The following is a 20,210-nucleotide window of genomic DNA, read 5'->3' on the forward strand; positions in this document are numbered from 1 at the left end:
GAGAGAGGGGAAGTTTAATGGAGATGTGCAGGTGAAGATTTTTAGAGTCGTGCAATAATGGCATTTAAGATGCTTTTAGATAGAGGCATGAAAGTATGCATGAATAGAGGGATATGGATCATGTACTGGCAAATGAGATTAGTATCACCACATCATGTTCCGCCCAAGTAGTGTGCAGTACTGTTCTATCTGAAAGGAAGCTGAAATTATATTACCTTTTAAAATAGTTTCAAAGAATTATTAGGATCAGCTTCTTTTTTTATTTAATTATTTGTCCAAAATGGCACGGCTTTATGTTTTGGCCGGTGTTTCGGTGTTTTGGGATGATCACCACATGGGCAATGTTTGGAAACTTCTCTTTTCCCCTCCACGTGGAGTCCAGGACCGAAGCAGAGACACAGACAATGGCTGAGGTCTCACTCCAAGAACGTCAGCAGATTAGTCAAACACGATTTCCCTTTCATAACCCTCATCCTCATAGTTCGCACTATTTTAAATTTCTCATCTGATTCTCAGACGAACCATTTGTCTGTGTTTGACTTTTTGTGCCTTCAAACCTCTCCAGTTTCCCGCAATGTCCTCGGATATATCTGATCTGGCCTGGGAGATTTTTCTACCTTCATACACGATAGTACCTTCAGCACCTCTTCGACCGTAACACTGACTGCTCTCAAGCCATTTCCATTGACTGCAGCAAGTTCCTCCATCCTCCTGTCTTTCTCCCCAGTAAAAACAGAGAAATACTCATTGAGGACCTTGCCCATATCATGTGGCTTCACGCAGAGGTGATCGATGTGATTCCTGAGAGGCCGCACTCTCTCTCCAGTTACCCTTTTCCCCTTTGTGTACATAAAATCTCTTGGGGTTGTCCATAATTGTTTCTGCCAAAGCTATCTCCTGGCCCTTGTTTGCCCTTCTGATTTCCTTTTTTAGCTTGCTCCTTTGTTCTCGAAACTCCTTCAGGGATACACTTGATCCCAGTTGCCTATACTTGCCCCATGACTCCTTCTTACTCTTGACCAAAGACTCAATTTCCCTCTTCATCCATGTCGACTGTCCTCTCCTTCATAATTACTTTTATTTAGATGTAAGAACCTTGATTTACATTGAACTACTTCACTTTAAAATCTAATATCCAATCCTATTACATTACGATTACGTTTCCCCCAAAGGCTTCTTTACAATGATTATCAATTATCTGTTCTCGTAGCACAAAATTAGACCCAGAGTAGTATTTTCCACAGTAATTTGTCAATGTATTGATCTCGAAAATCATCTCATATACACTCTGTTAATGTCTTCCTCCTTATTGCTGCAGATTTGATTTGATTTGTCCTTCGCAGGTTACATTCTCCTCACGATTACTTTGTAGCTTTGTCTGCGCCCTTTATGTGGCAACTATTTGCATACCTTGGGAGTGCAAGCAAAGAATTTCAGTGCGCCTTGTCACAAGTGAACATAAAGTATTCATTCATTAATACTGCATTATCCCAATCAAATGTACTTCTAATTTCGTGAGTGATGCCAATATTAGTATTTGATGACCTTTCAACAACTTCTACCAAGACGTTCTGTACTCTTTCTAAATCTTAACTTGACCCAAATGAATTCCAGTTCTACATCATTAGGTTAAGTGTAGGTTTATTATTGTCACACAATGCTGGAGTATCTCAGCAGGTCAGGCAGCATCTCAGGAGAGAAGAAATGGGTGACGTTTCGGGTCGAGACCCTTCTTCAGACTGACACGTATTATTGTCACGTATACCGAGGTACAGTGAAAAGGTTTGTTTGACCAAGATTATTTCTCACCACAACACTTATCTCCCTCCGTCCTTATTAATTGCGCTCCAGTGCCGCCTTTTTAAAATTTATTTTCCCCATTCTTTCAAAACGTGAAATAGCTGGGATCATAATAGTAATTAATTCATATGTTCACTTCTATTCGTGTCATTAGTTTGTTTATCCAGTTGTGAATGTTGTGAGCATTCGGATCATTCGTCCTCTGACTGCATGGGTTTGCTTTGGGTGCTCTGGCTTCCTCCTCCATCCCAACGATGTATGGGTATGTAGGCTACATGGCCTCTGTACAATTGCCCATTATGTGGAGGGAGTGGATGAGAAAGTGGTATACCTCAGAACTAATGAGAATGGGTGATCAATGGTTGGCGTAGACTCAGTGGGCCGAATGGCCTGTTTCCATGCTGTCTCTCTAAACTCAACAAACCCATGCCCTCTTTGGTTTTCCCATTAATTTATTGCACTTACCACTTTTCTAAACTCCCCTTCCTGTTTTATTTCTCTTTTTACTGTATTCCATTCCGCCCTGCTATGCACCACTGAGAGTCTGATTAGAAAGTTGGGGCAGATGAATACATGGATGAGGAGCTTTTTTTTAATATCAAAAAATACTTTATTCAAGTAATAAATATTTACAAAACATCTTCTTTTTAACAACCCCATCCGACATTTCCGGAGGTTACACGTTCAATACAGGTATTCATTTCCAAATTTACATTGAAATTTACACAGTATCCCTTATTTGGAGAGGCGTCTCTACCACACCCTGCCCCCCATGTCCAGCAGCGGAAGGACCCTAAACTGTGGTCATGGATGAGGAGCTGCTGCTTGAGGGAGAGGTTCAGCCCTTTGGACCATTGGATTTCTTCAGGGGCAGAGGTGACCTGTACAAGAGGGTTGCACTTCTGAGTGAGCAGGTGAAAGAAGGAGCCACATCAGAGATTTAAAATGTAGGCGTTAGTGTGGTGCTGGGTCAGTTTCACTTGAGCAGCTGAGAGGAAGGGCGGTGGGACAGTCAAAAGGCAGTGTTAGTGTCTGAGGGTGTCTGCCCCATAGAAAGGAAGGCAGGCACCAATTGAACGGCCTATTGGGAGCGACTGTCTCATGAGATTCTGCCAGTAGATGAAGTGCAAAAGATCAGCTTGGGAGAGAGGAGAACCATTTAAAGATGAAGTAGCTTGTCTAAGTGTCAAACTAAAGGAGTTGGGCGAGGGGTTAAATGAATATTTCTCATCTGCATTGACTGTGGCAAAGGGCATGGGTGCCAGGGAACTCTGGAAAGTTAATAATGAAATCTTGAAGAATGTCCACACAATGTATGAGGTCTAAAGACAAATAAAAGTAGATAAATGGCTGGGACCTGATCAAGTGTATTCTAGACTACTGTGGGAAATTGGCAGAGATGTAGTCTGGAGAATGGAGAGTGGCTATTGTGCCTCTGTTTACAAAATGGTGCAAATAAAAGCCTAGCAACTACAGACCAGTGAGCCTGGCATCAGTGGTGGGTAAGTTATTGGCGTGGATTTTCGAAGAGAGTGAAATGTCTCCTGATATTAACAGCGAGCTAGAAGACAAAAGTGGCAAGAATGACTACCAAGAAAAAGAGATTTGGGGAAGATGTATTTTTCAGACCAGTGGGGTGAGACTTTGCAGTTTTATTGATGCCATTGTTAGCCTGTCAGGCCACACAAAAAATGTCATTACCATGCCATCCATGTTCATATAAAGAGCTTTTGTTGCGTGCTATCCAGTCAGTAGAAAGACAATACATGATTACAATCGACCCATTTACAGTGTACAGATACATGATAAGGGAATAACATTTAGTGCAAAGGTAAAGCCAGCAAAGTTCGAACAAGGATAGTCCGAGGGTCACCAATGAGGTAGATAGTAGTTCAGGACTGCTCTCTGGTTGTGGTAGGATGATTCAGTTGCCTGATAACAGCTGGGAAGAAACTGTCCCTGAACTCGAGATCAGGATGGAACCCGGGTCTGTGGACTATGAGGTAACAGCCCAACCAGCCACACCATTGCCTTGCCTTTATGACTTCAACTGCCCTCACCCCGTCAGCTCTTCCAGAATGTCCTACTTGGTTCTTTCTCATGGTTACCAAGCATCACCTTCTTTCCTTCTTCGCTGTGGCTATCAAACTTGTACAACACCTCCCCCTTCTGACATGGGGCAGACTGAATCAGCCAAACTGAGTCAGCCAAACTGCAGTCAGGCAAGCACACTCTTTCAAAATGTGAAATAGCTGGGATATAATGGCAAATAATTCATATCTGTTCACTTCTATTTGTGTCTCAGGAGAGAAGGAATGGGCGACGTTTCGGGTCGAGACCCTTCTTCAGACTGAAGAAGGGTCTCGACCCGAAACGTCGCCCATTCCTTCTCTCCTGAGATGCTGCCTGACCTGCTGAGTTACTCCAGCATTTTGTGAATAAATACCTTCGATTTGTACCAGCATCTGCAGTTATTTTCTTCTATTTGTGTAATAAGTTTGTTTATCTAGTTGTGAATGTTGTGAGCATTCGGATCCCATGCCTTTAATTCGGTCATTGTATTGTTTTTCTGCATTTCCGTTCCCCAACGGACAGCACAGTGTTGCGGCTGGTGGAGCTACTGCCTCATAGGGACCGAGAAGTGGGTTCAATCGTGACCTCGGGTGCTGTCTGTGTGGAGTTTGTACGTTTGTCCTCTGACTGCATAGGTTTGCTTTGGGTGCTCTGTTTTCCTCCTCCATTCCAAAGACGTGTGGGTATGTTGGCTAATTGGCCTCTGTACAATTGCCCATTATATGGAGCGAGTGGTTGAGAAAGTGGGAAACCTCAGAACTAATGAGAACGGGTGATCAATGGTTGGCATGGACTCAGTGGGCCGAATGGTCTGTTTCCATACGGTCTCTCTAAACTCAACAAATCCCATGCCCCCCCCTGGTTTTGCTTTGATTTATTGCACTTGCCGCGTTTCTAAATTCCCCTTCATGTTTTATTTCTATCTTTACTTTCGTTCACGTGAGCAACTGAGAGGAAGGGCAGTGGGCTAGAGTCAAAAAGCAGTGTTAGTGTCTGTGTGGAGCTGCTCCTATGAAAGGAAGGCAGGCACTAATGGAGTGGTGTACTGGGAGCCACTGCCTCGTAACAGGCTGTCTGTTGAGGGGCAAGTTTCTTGGTTGAAGGTAAGTGCTTTGGCTCGTGAAGCTTCGCCCAGCAGAGTGAGCAGGGAGATGACAGGGTAAGGTGAGGCCTGCTTTTTTTGTGCGAACGTTCTTTGGTCTTAATGCACTAGAGATGGCTGCTCTTCAAGTTTTGGTTGCATCTTAGTCCCACGATCCTGGCGTTTGGGCACAGGGCAGGGAGTGGGGAGGGCCAATCAGGAAGGTGGGATCTCCCTGTCGGTTTGCTCCTGGGCCTGGCCAAGATGGCCATTCGCGGGTCCAGGCAGCGGGCAGTCAATGGTCACACCAGAGTCGGCTGTCTGCCCCTCTTCCGGGCCTACGTCCCTGGAGAGGGTACACGCCGTGTCCATGGGGACTCTGGAGGCCTTCTGTGGACACTGGTCGCCACGGGGGGTCGAGAGCATTGTAGATAAAGATTGCACCATTGTACTGTAATGACGGCTTGATGTATTGTGGCCGTTGAGCGTTTATGAACTTTTGGTACGGTGCAGTCTCTCCGGAGTTTGTACGTCCTCCCTGTGGCCTGTGTGGGTTCCTCCCACATTCCAAAGATGTGCAGGTTTGTGGGTTAATTGGCCCTCTGTAAATTGTCCTTAGTGTGTGCGATAGAACGTAGCGTATGGGGGTGATCGTTGGTGGGTGTGGACTCAGTGGGCTGAAGGGCCTGCTTCCCTGTTGTACCACTAAACTAAGCTAAAAAGAGATGAGGGACTGCAGAGTGAATACAGTTAGGTAAAAGGTTAAAAAGCAGGACCTCTAGTAGTGATTAGATGTAGTGCCACATACTAATGAGGGCGGGATTAGCAAATAGGATGGGAATTAGTGACTGCGGAGTTAGTGCAGGGGGCAGGAAATCAGATTTTGCACCAGTGGGATCTCTTCTGGGGCAGGGAAGATCTGTACAAGAGGGATGGTTTGGTTTAGTTTAGTTTAGAGATTCAGTGCGGAAACAGGTCCTTCGGCCCACCGAGTCCGTGCCGACCCAGCGATCCGCGCGCATTAACACTACCCAACACAAACTAGGGTCAATTTACCTTTATACCAAGCCAATTAACTGACAAACCTGTATATCTTTGGAGTGTGGGAGGAAACGGAAGATCTCGGAGAAAACCCACGCAGGTCACGGGGAGAACGTACAAACTCCGTACGGACAGCACCCGCAGTCGGGATCGAACCCGGGTCTCTGGTTAAAACTAGTTAAAACTAGATTTGCAGGGAAATGGATTCCAGTGCAGCAGGTGGGAAGTAGGTGGGAGGCTGGATGTCAGTATAGAAGTCAATGACAGCACTGTTAGTAGACAGGGTATGCATGAGCATGAGCATGAGCATGAGCATGAGCATAGCAGGGACTGGAGAAAGACCGTTGATAAAATTGCATTTATTTCAATGTTAGAAGCCTGGCAGGTAAGGTGGAATTACTCAGGGCATAGATAAGTAGGTGAGAGTGAGATATTGTCGCCCTTATGGAAACCTAGCCAAGGGTGGAACAGGGCTGTCAACTTAAAACACCAGAGTGCAAGTGCTATAGGCTAGAGGTGGGTGTAAAAGAAGCAATTGGTTTGTGATTCAAGAGAACGTCACACCAGTAGTCTGAGATGACATTACTGAAGGTTCGGCCAGTGATTTATGGTTGGAGATGAGAAATGTAAAGACGATCACCTTGTTGGTAGATACAAAATGCTGGGGTAACTCAACGGGACAGGCAGCATCTCTGGAGAGAAGGAATGGGTGGTTTCGGGTTGAGACCCTTCTTCAGACTGAGAGTCAGGGAGGGGGAGGGAGAGATACAGAGATAAGGAAGTGTAAGGTGTGACAACAAGACACACAGGTGTGACTCCCATCCCCACACTGACCTTTCTGTCCTGGGCTTTCTCCATTGTCACTGAGGCCCAGCACAAATTGGAGGAACAGCACCTCATATTTCGCTTGGGCAGCTTGCACCCCAGTGGTATGAATATTGACTTTTCTAACTCCAAATAACTCTTGCTTTCCCTCTCTCTCCATCCCTCCCCCTTCCCAGTTCTCCGACCTGCCTGACTGTCCCTGATTACATTTTATCTCTGTTTGTTTGATCTCCACCCCCTCTGATGTCTTGTTCTCCTTACACTTCCTTATCTCTGGCTCCTGTTCAAGTGAAGGGCAAGACAGGTAAAAGTAAGGAATCACTCAAAATTGAGGCTCTGGTCAGGAAGAAGTAGGAGGCATGGGATAGGTATAGGAAGCTGGGATTAAGTGTATCCAGGAATAGAGAGAATTGAGGAGCATAATTTAAACGCGAAAGAGGGCAAAGGTGGGTATGAGATAGCTCTGGCAGATGAGATTAAGAAGAATCCAAAGAGATTGGAAGAGATATAACCAAAGAGAGAAAAAGGGTAATGAAAGTGAAAATAAGGCCCCTTGGAAACCAAAGCGGTCACGATAGTGATTTTTAGTTTAGTTTAGTTTAGTTTAGAGATACAGCGCGGAAACAGACCCTTTGGCCCACTGAGTCCGCGCCGACCAGTGATCCCTGCACATTAACACTGTCTTACACAAACTAGGAACAATTTACACTTATACCAAGCCAATTAACCTACAAACCTGTACATCTTTGGAGTGTGGGAGGAAACCGAAGATCTTGGAGAAAACCTACGCAGGTCACGGGGAGAACGTACAAACTCCGTGCAGACAGCGCCCGTAGTCAGGATCGAACCTGGGTCTCGGGCGCTGTGAGCGCTGCAAGGCAGCAACTCTACCGCTGCGCCACCGTGCTGGTCTAAGAGGTTTAAGCTTTTAGATGGGCATATGGAAGTGCAGGGAATAGAGGATATGGATCCTGTGTAGGGATCAGTTCAGCTTGGCATTATGTTTGGCACAAACATTGTGGTGTATCTTGTTCATGTGTTGTACTGTTTTGTGTTATGTCTATGATCTACATTTGATAAAGTCCTCTGTGGCAGGCTGATCAAGAAGATTAAGATGCACGAGATTAACAGTGACTTGGTTGTATGGATTCAGAACTGGCTTACTGATGGAAGACAGAGAGTTGTGGGAGATGGAAAATTTTCAGGTTGGAAGTCTATGGCCAGTGGTGTTGCACAGGGATCTGTGCTGGGACCTCTGCTGTATGTGATATATATAAAAGACTTGGATGTAAACGTGAACAGGTTGGTTAGTAAGTTTGCAGATGACACCAAGATTGCTGGGGTCACAATGAGGACAGCTGTCAAATTATACACCAGGATATGGATTAACACCAGAAATGGGCAGAGATATTATAGATGGGGTTTAATCATAACAGGTGTGAGGTAGTTTTAGTTTTAGAGATACAGCATGGAAACAGATTTGGCCTACCAAGTCCTTGTCGACCATCTATTCTCATTCGTTCTGTAGTCTCACTTTCTCATCTACTCCCTGCATGTGACGGGCAATTTACAGTGGCGAATTAACCGACAAACCCGCACGTCTTTGGGATGTGGGAAATAACCGGAGTAAATGGAGTAAGAAAATAACTGCAGATGCTGGTACAAATCGAAGGTATTTATTTCACAAAATGCTGGAGTAACTCAGCAGGTCAGGCAGCATCTCAGGAGAGAAGGAATGAGTAAATAGAGGGAACTCACTCATTCGCAGAACTCACTCCACACAGACAGGTCCAAGGTCAGGATCGAACCTGGTCTCCGGCACTGCGAGGCAGCAGCTCTACCAGCTGCGCCACTGTGCTGCCCTTTAAATAGGTGTTTGCTTTGGGAGGTCGAATGTTGAGAGGAAGGTACACAGTTGATGGCGAGGGCCTAGACTCAGTGATGTGTAGTAGGATCTTGGGCTCCAGATCCATAGCTCCCTGAAAGTGGCAACGGAAGTAGATAGAGTGGTAAAGAAGGCATATGGGTGGCTCAGCTTCATTGGTAGGGGCATTGAGTATAAGAGTCAGGAAGTCCTGATGCCGCTCAATAAGACTTTGTTTAAGCTGCATTTAGAGTATTGGGTGAATTTCTGGTGTCCCATTGCAAGAAGGATGTCGAGGCTTTGGAGAGGGTGCAGAAGTGGTTTACTAGAATGATGTCTGGATTAGCGGGTATTAGCTACAAGGAGAGGTTGGGCAAAATGGGTTGCTTTCTCTGGAATTCCGGTGGTTGTGGGAAGACCAGACAGATGTATATAAACTCATGAGAGGCGTAGATAGGGCAGAAAATCAGAACCTTTATTCCTTGGTGGAAATATCAAAGACTAAAGGTCGTTGCTGTAAGATACGAGGGACAAAGTTTAAAGGAGATATATGTGGGACGTGTTTTTTTCATACACAGCAGAGATCAATCACGATCGACCCTATCTGTTCCTTTAAGTGAATATAACAAAATTGCACAAAATAGACCAGGTGCTTGAATGAACAAGACACAAAGGAATAAGGAATTTATCGGGATGCATCACATCATGGTTTGGGAACAGCCCCATTCAAGACCGCAAGAAATTGCAGAGAATTGGGGATGCAGCCCAGACCATCACGCAAATCAACCTTTCTTTGACTCCATTTGACTCCATTTACACCTCACACTGCCTCAGCAAGGCCACAATTCTCTGCAATTTCTTGCTGTCTTGGATGAAGTTATTCTCAAACCATGTTGTGATGCATCCATTGATAGGGTGAATGCACAGAGCCAGAGTAGGCTAAATAGTGTAGGGGAATCAAAAACAAGAGGACATATGTTTAAGGTGAGAGGGGAAAGATCTAATATGAACATGAGGGTCAACTTTTTCAGTCTGTGGGTGGTGGGTATGCAGAACCTGCCAGAGGCAGTAATTGAGGCAGTAACTATCACAGCACTTGGACAGGTGCACAGATAGGAGAAGTTTAGAGGAGTATGGATCAAACTTGGGCTGAGTTCTCATTTCAGGTCAACGAAGATCATCAAAACTGGGGGAGTGATAAAACAAGTGTGTTTTATGTTGCAGAAAGGTGAGGGGAGGCAGGTGGGTGGGTGATGGGGGCATGCTGGACAGAAGAATGGGAGTGATGAAGACAAAGGTTGTTCAGGTGACACAACAGAGACAGTCATACAGCATGGAAACAGGCCCTTCAGCCCAACTGTCCAACCAAGCTACCCATCCAAGCTAGTGCCATTTATGCCCATATCCCCCTAAATATTTCCTATCCAAGTACCTGTACTAATGTCTTTTAAATGCTGATATAATACCTACCTCAACTACCTCCTCTGGAAACTCATTCAATATACCCACCACCATCTCAGTGAGAGTTGCTCTCAGGTTCCTATTAAATCTTGTTCTTCTCACCTTAAACCTATGTCTTCTAGTATTTGATTCCCCTACCCTGGGTTAAAGACTCTACGCCATCATTCTATCTACCCTCCTCATGGCATTACACTTTCATAAGATTGCCCCTCAGCTTCCTGCACTCCGAATAAAATCCTAGCCTGCCCAACCTTCCCCTGAAGCTCAGGCCCTCGAGTCCGGACAGCATCCTTGCAAATCTTCTCTGCACTCTGATTTTGGTGCATCATGTTAATAGATGAATGAGGTAAAAGGGTGAGTGGGAGAAGTAGTGACAGAGACAGATAGAGACACACAGACACACAGACAAATGGATTCCTTCTCTTCTCCGCCACTTCCTCACTTTAAAACAGTTATTTTCCAGTTCCGTTGAAGAGTCGTTAATCTGAATCATTAACTGTGTTTTCCTCCCTTCGCATATACTGCCCGAGCTGGTCAGTATTTCCAGCATTCTTTAAGCTTTCCAATATCTGCATTACTTATTGTGTTTAGGTGGTAGAGGCTGAGCTGAAGGGCATGTTCCTGTGCTGTACTGTTCTATGTTCTATGATTTCCACATTGCAGCAGGTTACTAGACATGAAAAGCATGTCATTTTGTCATATAACATTCTGGTAAGTTCTTGCTGCCTCTCAATTAACAATGAGTTAGCTGGCTCTATATTGCCCCTAATGGAATTACACAAAGCACTTAGATTAAAAATTGAAGCCTCACCAATTTCTTGTGCGGGGTTTGATTTTATGCAAGGAATTGTGTGCTTTCCCCATTGTTTCAATATGTTTATACATAATGACGACTTGGTGCGTTGTAAGCACAAATGTAAAGGTGCTATTAGTCCTGCCATGCTGGGAAGTCTTAAACAGCCTTACCCTGAACATGCCATGATTTGCTCCATGACTTGGACAGGTTGTGTGAGTGGGCGGATGCATGGCACATGCAGTTTAATGTGGATAAGTGTGAGGTTATCCACTTTGGTGGTAAGAATAGGAAGGCAGATTATTATCTGAATGGTGTCAAGTTAGGAAAAGGGGACGTACAACGAGATCTGGGTGTCCTAGTGCATCAGTCACTGAAAGGAAGCATGCAGGTACAGCAGGCAGTGAAGAAAGCCAATGGAATGTTGGCCTTCATAACAAGAGGAGTTGAGTATAGGAGCAAAGAGGTCCTTCTGCAGTTGTACAGGGCCCTAGTGAGACCGCACCTGGAGCACTGTGTGCAGTTTTGGTCTCCAAATTAGAGGAAGGATATTCTTGCTGTTGAGGGCGTGCAGCGTAGGTTTACTAGGCTAATTCCCGGAATGGCGGGACTGTCGTATGTTGAAAGACTGGAGCGACTAGGCTTGTATACACTGGAATTTAGAAGGATGAGAGGGGATCTTATCGAAACGTATAAGATTATTAAGGGGTTGGACACGTAAGAGGCAGGAAACATTTTCCCAATGTTGGGGGAGTACAGAACAAGGGGCCACAGTTTAAGAATAAGGGGTAGGCCATTTAGAACGGAGACGAGGAAAAACTTTTTCAGTCAGAGAGTTGTGAATCTGTGGAATTCTCTGCCTCAGAAGGCAGTGGAGGCCAATTCTCTGAATGCATTCAAGAAAGAGCTAGATAGAGCTCTTAAGGATAGCAGAGTCAGGAGGTATGGGGAGAAGGCAGGAACGGGGTACTGATTGAAAATGATCAGCCATGATCACATCGAATGGTGGTGCTGGCTCGAAGGGCCAAATGGCCTACTCCTACACCTATTGTCTATTGTCTATTGATGTGGGTTCAGAATGTAAAGAATCTTTTACCTGCTCCAGCAGACGATTAGCTATAGTTCTCATGATTAATTTTTATTTGTGTAGGCTTCGTCGTAACCTTCCCCTAACTAACAATGCTCTATTCTACAATTTTCCTTGAGCTTCGTACCATTTAAGATCTCGTTTTCACACCTTACCCTTCCATATCTCTGTGTCTCCCTCTCCCCTGACTCTCAGTCTGAAGAAGGATCTCGACCAGAAACGTCTCCCGTTCCTTGATAACAAAGGGATGGAATTTAGCTGTGTGGGAAGGAACTGCAGATGCTGGTTTATACCAAAGATAGACACAAAATGTTATAGTAATTCAGCAGGTCAGGCAGCATCGCTGGAGAAAAGCAATAGGTGACATTTTTGATTACAGATCTAAAGACGGGTTCCGACTCGAAATGTCAACCATTCCTTCTTTCCGGAGATGCTGCCTGTCCCGTTGGGTTACTCCAGCATTTTGTGTCTATCGTAGCTCCAGTTAAGTCTTGTTTTCTGGTTGTTGTGTGATTGCCAAAGCCTGCTAATGCATAGGTACCGACAATCTCAATCATGACCTGCGTGCTGTGATATCTCTGCAGCAGGCTCTCTGTGTAGCCACATCATACTCATGACTGAGCTTCCCATTACACACCGTGAGTGCAAAGAGTTGGTTCTGCTTCAAATTAGTCATCAGGCATAAAAACATCAACTACGTATTTCTCAGCCCATGCACAACATTACAACCTGGAAAAGAGTAGGCTGCGAAATTTTAAAGCATGATATAATGATAATGCCGGGGCTGGACTTGACCTAGATTACACCCTGGCCAGACACAAACTGCAGGAGTAACTCAGCGGGACAGGCAGCATCTCTGGAGAGAAGGAACGGGTGACGTTTCAGGTCGAGACCCTTCTTCCGACTCTGGTCTCTGGACTCGGTCTGCAGTTCAGACTTCAGCTCAGGTGTCGGATTGCTATTAACCGAGTCTAGGTTAGTTGCAAAATAACTATTGTAAGTATAATAATGAATCATCAATGTCACCGTTTGTTCGTTGAGTTACTGCAACTTAGAAAAAAATATACACCCCTTTGCAAATGACAATTTGGAGTACTTGGCGTATTACGCATGTGTTTGGAGTGTAATTCAGATTATTGCTTGCAGTTCTGGTCGCTCCAATAGAAGAAGGATGTGGAGGCTTTGGAAAAGATGCAGAGGAGGTTTACCCGAATGGGTCCTGGATTAGAGACTATTAGCTAAATAGAGAGCATGTGTGTAGGAAGGAACTGCAGATGGTGGTTTAAACCCAACACAGACACAAATGCTGGAGTAACTCAGCGGGACAGGCAGTTCAGTTTAGAGATACAGACTGGAAACAGGCACTTTGGCTCACCGAGTCCACACCGACCAGCGATCCCCGCACATTGACACCATCCTACCTACACACACTAGGGACTATTTATATTTGTAACAAGCCAATTAACCTACAAATCTGCACGTCTTTGGAGTGTGGGAGAAAACCGAAGATCTCGGGGAAAACCCACACAGAGAACATACAAACTCCGTACAGGCAGGCAGCCATGGTCGGGATCAAGCCCGGGTCGCTGGTGCTGTAAGGCAGCAACTCTACCGCTGTGCCACCGCCCGGCAAATGGTGAAGGGAAGGTGGGACCTGGAAAACTTCTATTTGCCCGAAGCCTCTGTTGATCTGGGTCACAGTGAGGGTAGTGCCAGGAGCGTAGTGATGTTCCCGGTGCAGGGCAAAAGGTGCATCTTTGGAAAGACAAGTTTAGTTGTGGGGCAAGTCTCCTATCTTTCAGGCCTAACTAATACATTGTGGCGCTGAGCAAGGATCCGACTTAAAGTGGAATTGGAAGACAGATTGTAGCTTTTTGGAGTTCAACTTTCTATGAATAGCCTCTGGTTCTGCTGGAGATTCAGTGGCAATGTGCTGCACTTAAATCAGGATAGATGGAAGCCTTATGACAGACTATCTCCTGCATTGTGACACACATCCAAGCTGGGGCAGCACAGTGGTGCCACAGACCCAGGCTTGATCCTTACTACGGGTGCTGTGTGTATGGAGTTTGTACGCTCTCCCCATGAGCTGCCTGGGTTTACTCCAGGATCTCCGGTTTCCTCCCACGCTCCAAAGACATACAGGTTCATTGGTTCATTGACGTGGTATAATTGTAAATTGTCCCGGGTGTATGTAGGATAGTATTCATGTGCGGGGATCGCCGGTCAGCACGGACTCGGTGGGCTGAAGGGCCTATTTCTGCGCTGTATCTCTAAACTAAAAAGTAAACTATCACAAATTAATATGTGCTAAAGCTGTAAAGCACAGAAACAGACCCTTTAGCCCAACCTCCCAACACAACCAAGTTGCCTATCTGAGCTAATCGGCCATCCCTCCACTTGGCCCATCTCTCTCAAATTCTTCCTCTCCTTGTACCTGTCCAAGTGTACATGGACAGGGACATGGGCCTCCTCCAGTGCCATAGTGAGGCCCACCGGAAATTGGAGGAACAGCACCTCATATTTCGCTTGGGCAGCTTGCAGCCCAGTGGTATGAACATTGACTTCTCCAACTTTAGATAGTTCCTCTGTCCCTCTCTTCGCCTCCCCCTTCCCAGTTCTCCCTCTATCTTCCTGTCTCCACCTATATCCTTCCTTTGTCCCGCCCCCCTGACATCAGTCTGAAGAACGGTCTTGACACGAAACGTCACCCATTCCTTCTCTCCTGAGATGCTGCCTGACCCCAGCATTTTGTGAAATAAATACCTTCGGTTTGTACCAGCATGTGCAGTTATTTTCTTACATGTACATGTCCTACTGTACTTGTGTTTGACTTGATTATTTTCATACATAGTATTATCTGATCTGATTAGATAACATGCAAAATAAAGCTTTTCATTGTACTTCGGTGTGCATGACAATAATAAACAAAAAAAAACTGAAACCCACCTATATCACCTCCTCTGGCTGCTTGTTTCTTAAATGTACCACGCTCTGTGTGAAAAGGTTGTCTCTCAGGTCCCTTTTAAATCTCTCCTTGAATCTATGTCCTCTAGTTTCAGCCCCCTGGGCCATGGCTGACCATGGGTGATGCATCCTGGGTGTTGGCTGCTTGCTCCAAACCTCGGCTGGGGCAGCGTGGATGTGTGGTCGGATGCAAGCCTGGGCGATGTCATATGAAGGACAGGCTGTTGCCCGTGCAGCACGTCCCCCCTCTCCACGTCGCTGATCGATCCAAAGGAACAGCAGAGCCGTTACAGTTTGGCACCAGCACTGTCGCTGGAGCTGCCAGAACGAGGTTGTAGACAACGACCAACAGCCTCAGGGACTCCGACTCCGGATTTTTCTTGGGGTTTACTCCTGGAGTCTTTTCCATGACTGGATATGGCCACAAGACAGTGGAGGTTTTAGATCAGAGTTTTCCCTCTCCTCATCTGCCCGAGACCCTATGGAGTAAACTATGGCTATTCATCCTTTCTATGCTTTTCATGATTTTATAAATCTCTATAAGGTCATCTCGCAGCAGCCAATGGTCCAAGGAAAAAAGTCCTAGTAAACCCAACCTCTTCTTATTACTAAAACCTTTCAGTGTTTTGTTGTACCTTTTTCAGTTTAATGAGATCCTTCCTACAGTGGAGTAATCAGAACTGTACGCTGTACTCCAAATGTGACCTGATCAACATATGAAATACCAACACCCATGTTCGATACTGTAACTGATGAAGGCAACCATGCCATACGCTGTCTTCACCACAGCTGCCACTTTCAAGGATGTCTGTTATTGCAATAGACAATAGACAATAGGTGCAGGAGTAGGCTATTCGGCCCTTCGAGCCAGCACTGCCATTCAATGTGATCATGGCTGATCATTCTCAATCAGTACCCCGTTCCTGCCTTCTCCCCATACCCCATGACTCCGCTATCCTTAAGAGCTCTATCTAGCTCTCTCATGAATCCATTCAGAGACTTGGCCTCCACTGCCTTCTGAGGCAGTGAATTCCACAGATTTACAACTCTCTGACTAAAAAAGTTTTTCCTCATCTCCGTTCTAAATGGCCTACCCCTTATTCCTAAACTGTGGCCCCTGGTTCTGGACTCCCCCAACATTGGGAACATGTTTCCTGCCTCTAACGTGTCCAACCCCTTAATAATCTTATATGTTTCGATAAGATCCCCTCTCATCCTTCTAAATTCCAGTGTATACAAGCCTAGCTGCTCCAGTCTTTCAACATACGACAGTCCCGCCATTCCGGGAATTAACCCAGTAAACCTACGCTGCACGCCCTCAATAGCAACCACTGTCCTTCTGTTCTACAACACTCCCCAGCACCTGTACACAAATTTAACACGTTTATCTGAATTAAACTCTGTTTGATCTCCGCTTCCCGACAAGGAATTCCCTGCAAGTGTTGAGGAGCATGCGAGGTGTCTCAAATGTAGGTCGGAAGGGACAGGACAAGGGGTGCAAGATAGAACCAAGGTATTTGGAGGTGGGTTTGGTGGGGCAGGAGCAGGAGCAGGCAGAAACAATGGGTCTGACAAGGCAGGCCTGGTTGTGAATTTTGGGCAATGCAGGATTGGGGAAATATAAGACTGAAGCATGAGATGGGGAGATTAGCAGCAGAGGTGATGAGATGGGCAAGGGTCTGGGAGATTGTGGCCTGGTGCTCATCTGTAGGATCATAGTCAAAGGTTAGGTATGAGGATGTGTCGGAGAGCTTACGCCACTCCCCCCTCCATGGCCTCAAACTTCACATTACCCCAACCCTGTTCTGCCTGTAGCTTGAACAGTGTAAACATTGAATTCAATTTTAATAACACCACCACTCTCCCCCAATCCTCCACTTTCTCCCAGCAGTCCAAACACCTTTTCCCCTTTCCCTGCTCTTCCACCCAAATGCTTTTTCATTTCACGCTTCCTCTCTCCTTGTCTGCCACATTTTCTGCTTCTTTTTCACCTCTAGCCTTTGCCCACCCATCTGCCCAATCAACCCCCCTCCCCAATGTACCCACCTATCACTTGCCACGCTTTGTCCAGTCCCCATCTATTTCGATTTTTCACCCCCCCACTATAATCAGTCTGAAGAAGATCCCGACCTGAAATGTCACCTACCTATTCCCTCCACAGATGCTGCCTGACCCATTGAGTTACTCCAGCACTGTGTGTTTCGCTGAATTTCCAGATGTGGTTTGAAAAATAATTGAATAACAATATGCACAGATGTTTCTCCTCAAGCATAAGATTGTGTACTGGACTCAAGTCTTCTCTCAAGATTCTCTAGGCCACGATGGATAAAATCGAATCATAGAGTCAAACAACATAGAAACAGGCCCTTCAGCCCAATTTGCCCATGCCGACCAACATGCTCCATCTGTGAAGGATGACACCAACAGCCTGCAACCAGTGAATGTAAAAGAAACAGCATCCCATATTTCGCTTGGGCAGCTTATAACCCAGCGGTGTGAATATTGATTTCTCCAACTTCAAGTAACCCTTACATCCTCTCTCTCTCCATCCCTCCCCAACCCAAGTTGTTGTAGTAACTTCAAAGTCATCTTGTTTGAGTCTCATTGTCTGGAACTCGTTTTCACCTAGCCCACAGCTAACAATGGCCTGTCTCCTTTATCAACGTAACGTTTTTGCACATCTTTCATTCATTTGTTCTTTATCTCTCTATACCACCGTCTATATATCTCAATTCCCTTTTCGCTGACTTTCAGTCTGAAGAAGTTAACTCGACCCGAAACGTCACCCATTCCTTTTCTCCAGAGATGCTGTCTGACCCGCTGAGTTACTCCAGCATTTTGTGTCTATCTTCAATGTAAAAGTAGATGTCATCACCAATGGACCAAAGCCTGAAATGCCAAGATTGTTCCGAGGGGTAGTGCATTATTACATACAACTTCCTCTAGATTCTGCTGTGATGCATCATAGCTTTGCATCACTTTACAAGCATGCGATTTGGACGTGGAGCTAAAAGCAAGTGTGCTTACGATGAATGCAAGAAAAGTTCAGCAAATTATGCTTTCCGTGTTCCGTGTGTCATATTGTATGAACTGAGATGGGACTTAGCATGTTATGGAGTGGATGCAAAAATAACATCAGGAGTCGATCTCTCCCTCTCCCCTGACTCTCAGGCCTGACCGCGGGAGAAGACGGCAGGGGAAGAGAAAAGACATTCTGGCCTTCCATCACAGTGAGGAGGTGACTGGAGGAGACTCACTGTGATGGATGTTTCTTTTTTGTTTGGTGTTGGTTTATGATTGTGTGTTATTGCATATTTTTATTGCTTATTTTTATTGGTCTTATTGTTGGACTGTGGGTAATCTTTCATTTCACTGCACATTTATGTGTATGTGACAAATAAATTGACTATTGACTATTGAGGGTCTCGACCCAAAACGTCACCTACTCCTTTTCTCCAGAGATGCTGCCTGGCCTGCTGAGTTACTCCAGCATTTTGTGCCTATCTTCACATAACATTAATATTTTGAGAGAAAAGATAACTGGCTAAACTACATACTAAACACAATGGAACAACCAATTTGGCAGCAAAATTGCATTGATTAAACAAATGCAGTATTTTCCAAAGTTGAAGGTATAACCTGTTAAAAATTATTTTGGTGTCATGGATGTGATCATTCTTCCCAGTTCTCCAACCAGTCTGACTGTCCCCGATTACATTTTATGTCTGTTTGCTTGGTTGTCACCATCTCCTCGCTAACAATGATTGATTCTACATTTTCCTTGATCTCCACCCGTCATCTCTTTTGATGTCTCATTTTCAAATGTTACCCTTCCTTATCTCTGTGTTTCCCTCTCCCCCGACTCTCAGTCTGAAGAAGGGTCTCAACCCGAAACGTCACCCATTCCTTCCCTACAGAGATGTTGCCTGACCCGCTGAGTTACTCTGGCATTTTGTGTCCATCTTGTCTAAGGCTACATGTAGACGTTTGTGAAAAGGGAAACGACAGGTACTAATCGACAGTTCCTCAACATGTTTCATGCACCTCCACTGAAGGATGCACGAAGGATGATTTGATGTCTTTATCCACATGCCATAGCTTATCTGCAAAGCTTCTTTCTGATATAGCCCCTCATTTACGATTTACCTTGTTTGTGATCTTCGTGACACAGAGCAGTGCCAAACATGGTCTTCTTTCTTCACACTATTCAATTTCAAAACAGTGTGATGTGGTTAGTCATGATAGTTGAAGACACACTTGAGAAGGATGCAGGGATATTCAAAGCTCAGGGTGAATCATCACTTAACCAATTTCTTGCTGAAGTACAGAACAAACCTGCACATTACCTCAGAGTATATGCCTACAAAGCCTTCTGTGAAGAGAAGACTGAGAACACACTTGAACCTAGTTCAGCCTCAAATTACTTCTACAGTTCATAATCGTAATCATCATATTCATAATCATAATCATAATCATACTTTATTAGCCAAGTACCTTTTGCAACATATGAGGAATTTCATTTGACTTACGGTCATACCAATAAAAAGCAACAGAGCACGCAAAATACATTTAAACTTGAACATCCATCACAGTGACTCCTCCACATTCCTCACTGTGATGGAAGGCGAAAAAAAGTTCAATCTCTTCCCTTCTTTGTCCTCCCGCGGTCGGGGGCCTCGAGCCTTCCGTTGACGGGACAATCTTACTCCCGTAGGCGGCGGCGTTTGGGCCCTCCGCATCGGGACGATCGAGCTCCTGCATCGGGGGGGGGGGAATCTCAGCTCCCCCACGCCGAGCAATCAGACCGGGTCGGGGCTGGTCGAAACTTTCTGTGTCGTTTGGAGCTCCCGACATCGGTCTCTACCTGGGTCGGGGCTGGTGCACACAGGCAGTTGAATTAAAACGTCAAAATGACACTAATCAGAAAGAACGCAGATGCAAGCAAATGAGTCTAATTGAATGTAGGAGTTAAGAGAGCTAGGAAACGTCCTTTTCCAGCCGGTGGACACCTCGGACTTTACTAGTAGGAGGTTGAAGATGCCCACAACACTCCAGCCAGAGGGTCAGGTTTCAACCTGCAAACCGTGCAGGTTGTAAGAGCGTGACAGGTACACTATTGAGTCTGGACACTTCCCGGGAGTCCAACCACATGAAAGAACTTTGGACATCAGCCTCGGTGACTGAGATTAGAGTGTCATTGTAATGCGTTCAGGGCCCG

At 45.4% G+C, this 20,210-nt stretch overlaps 1 protein-coding gene across 8 annotated transcripts in view; it reads left to right on the forward strand.

The window, feature by feature from the left end:
- glra2 (glycine receptor, alpha 2) overlaps positions 1-20,210 on the forward strand; it is a 195,685-nt gene that overhangs the window by 49,286 nt on the left and 126,189 nt on the right. The window lies entirely within an intron of this gene.

The sequence above is a fragment of the Rhinoraja longicauda genome, chromosome 12, assembly GCF_053455715.1.
Source record: "Rhinoraja longicauda isolate Sanriku21f chromosome 12, sRhiLon1.1, whole genome shotgun sequence".
In the NCBI taxonomy this organism is placed as follows: domain Eukaryota; kingdom Metazoa; phylum Chordata; class Chondrichthyes; order Rajiformes; family Arhynchobatidae; genus Rhinoraja; species Rhinoraja longicauda.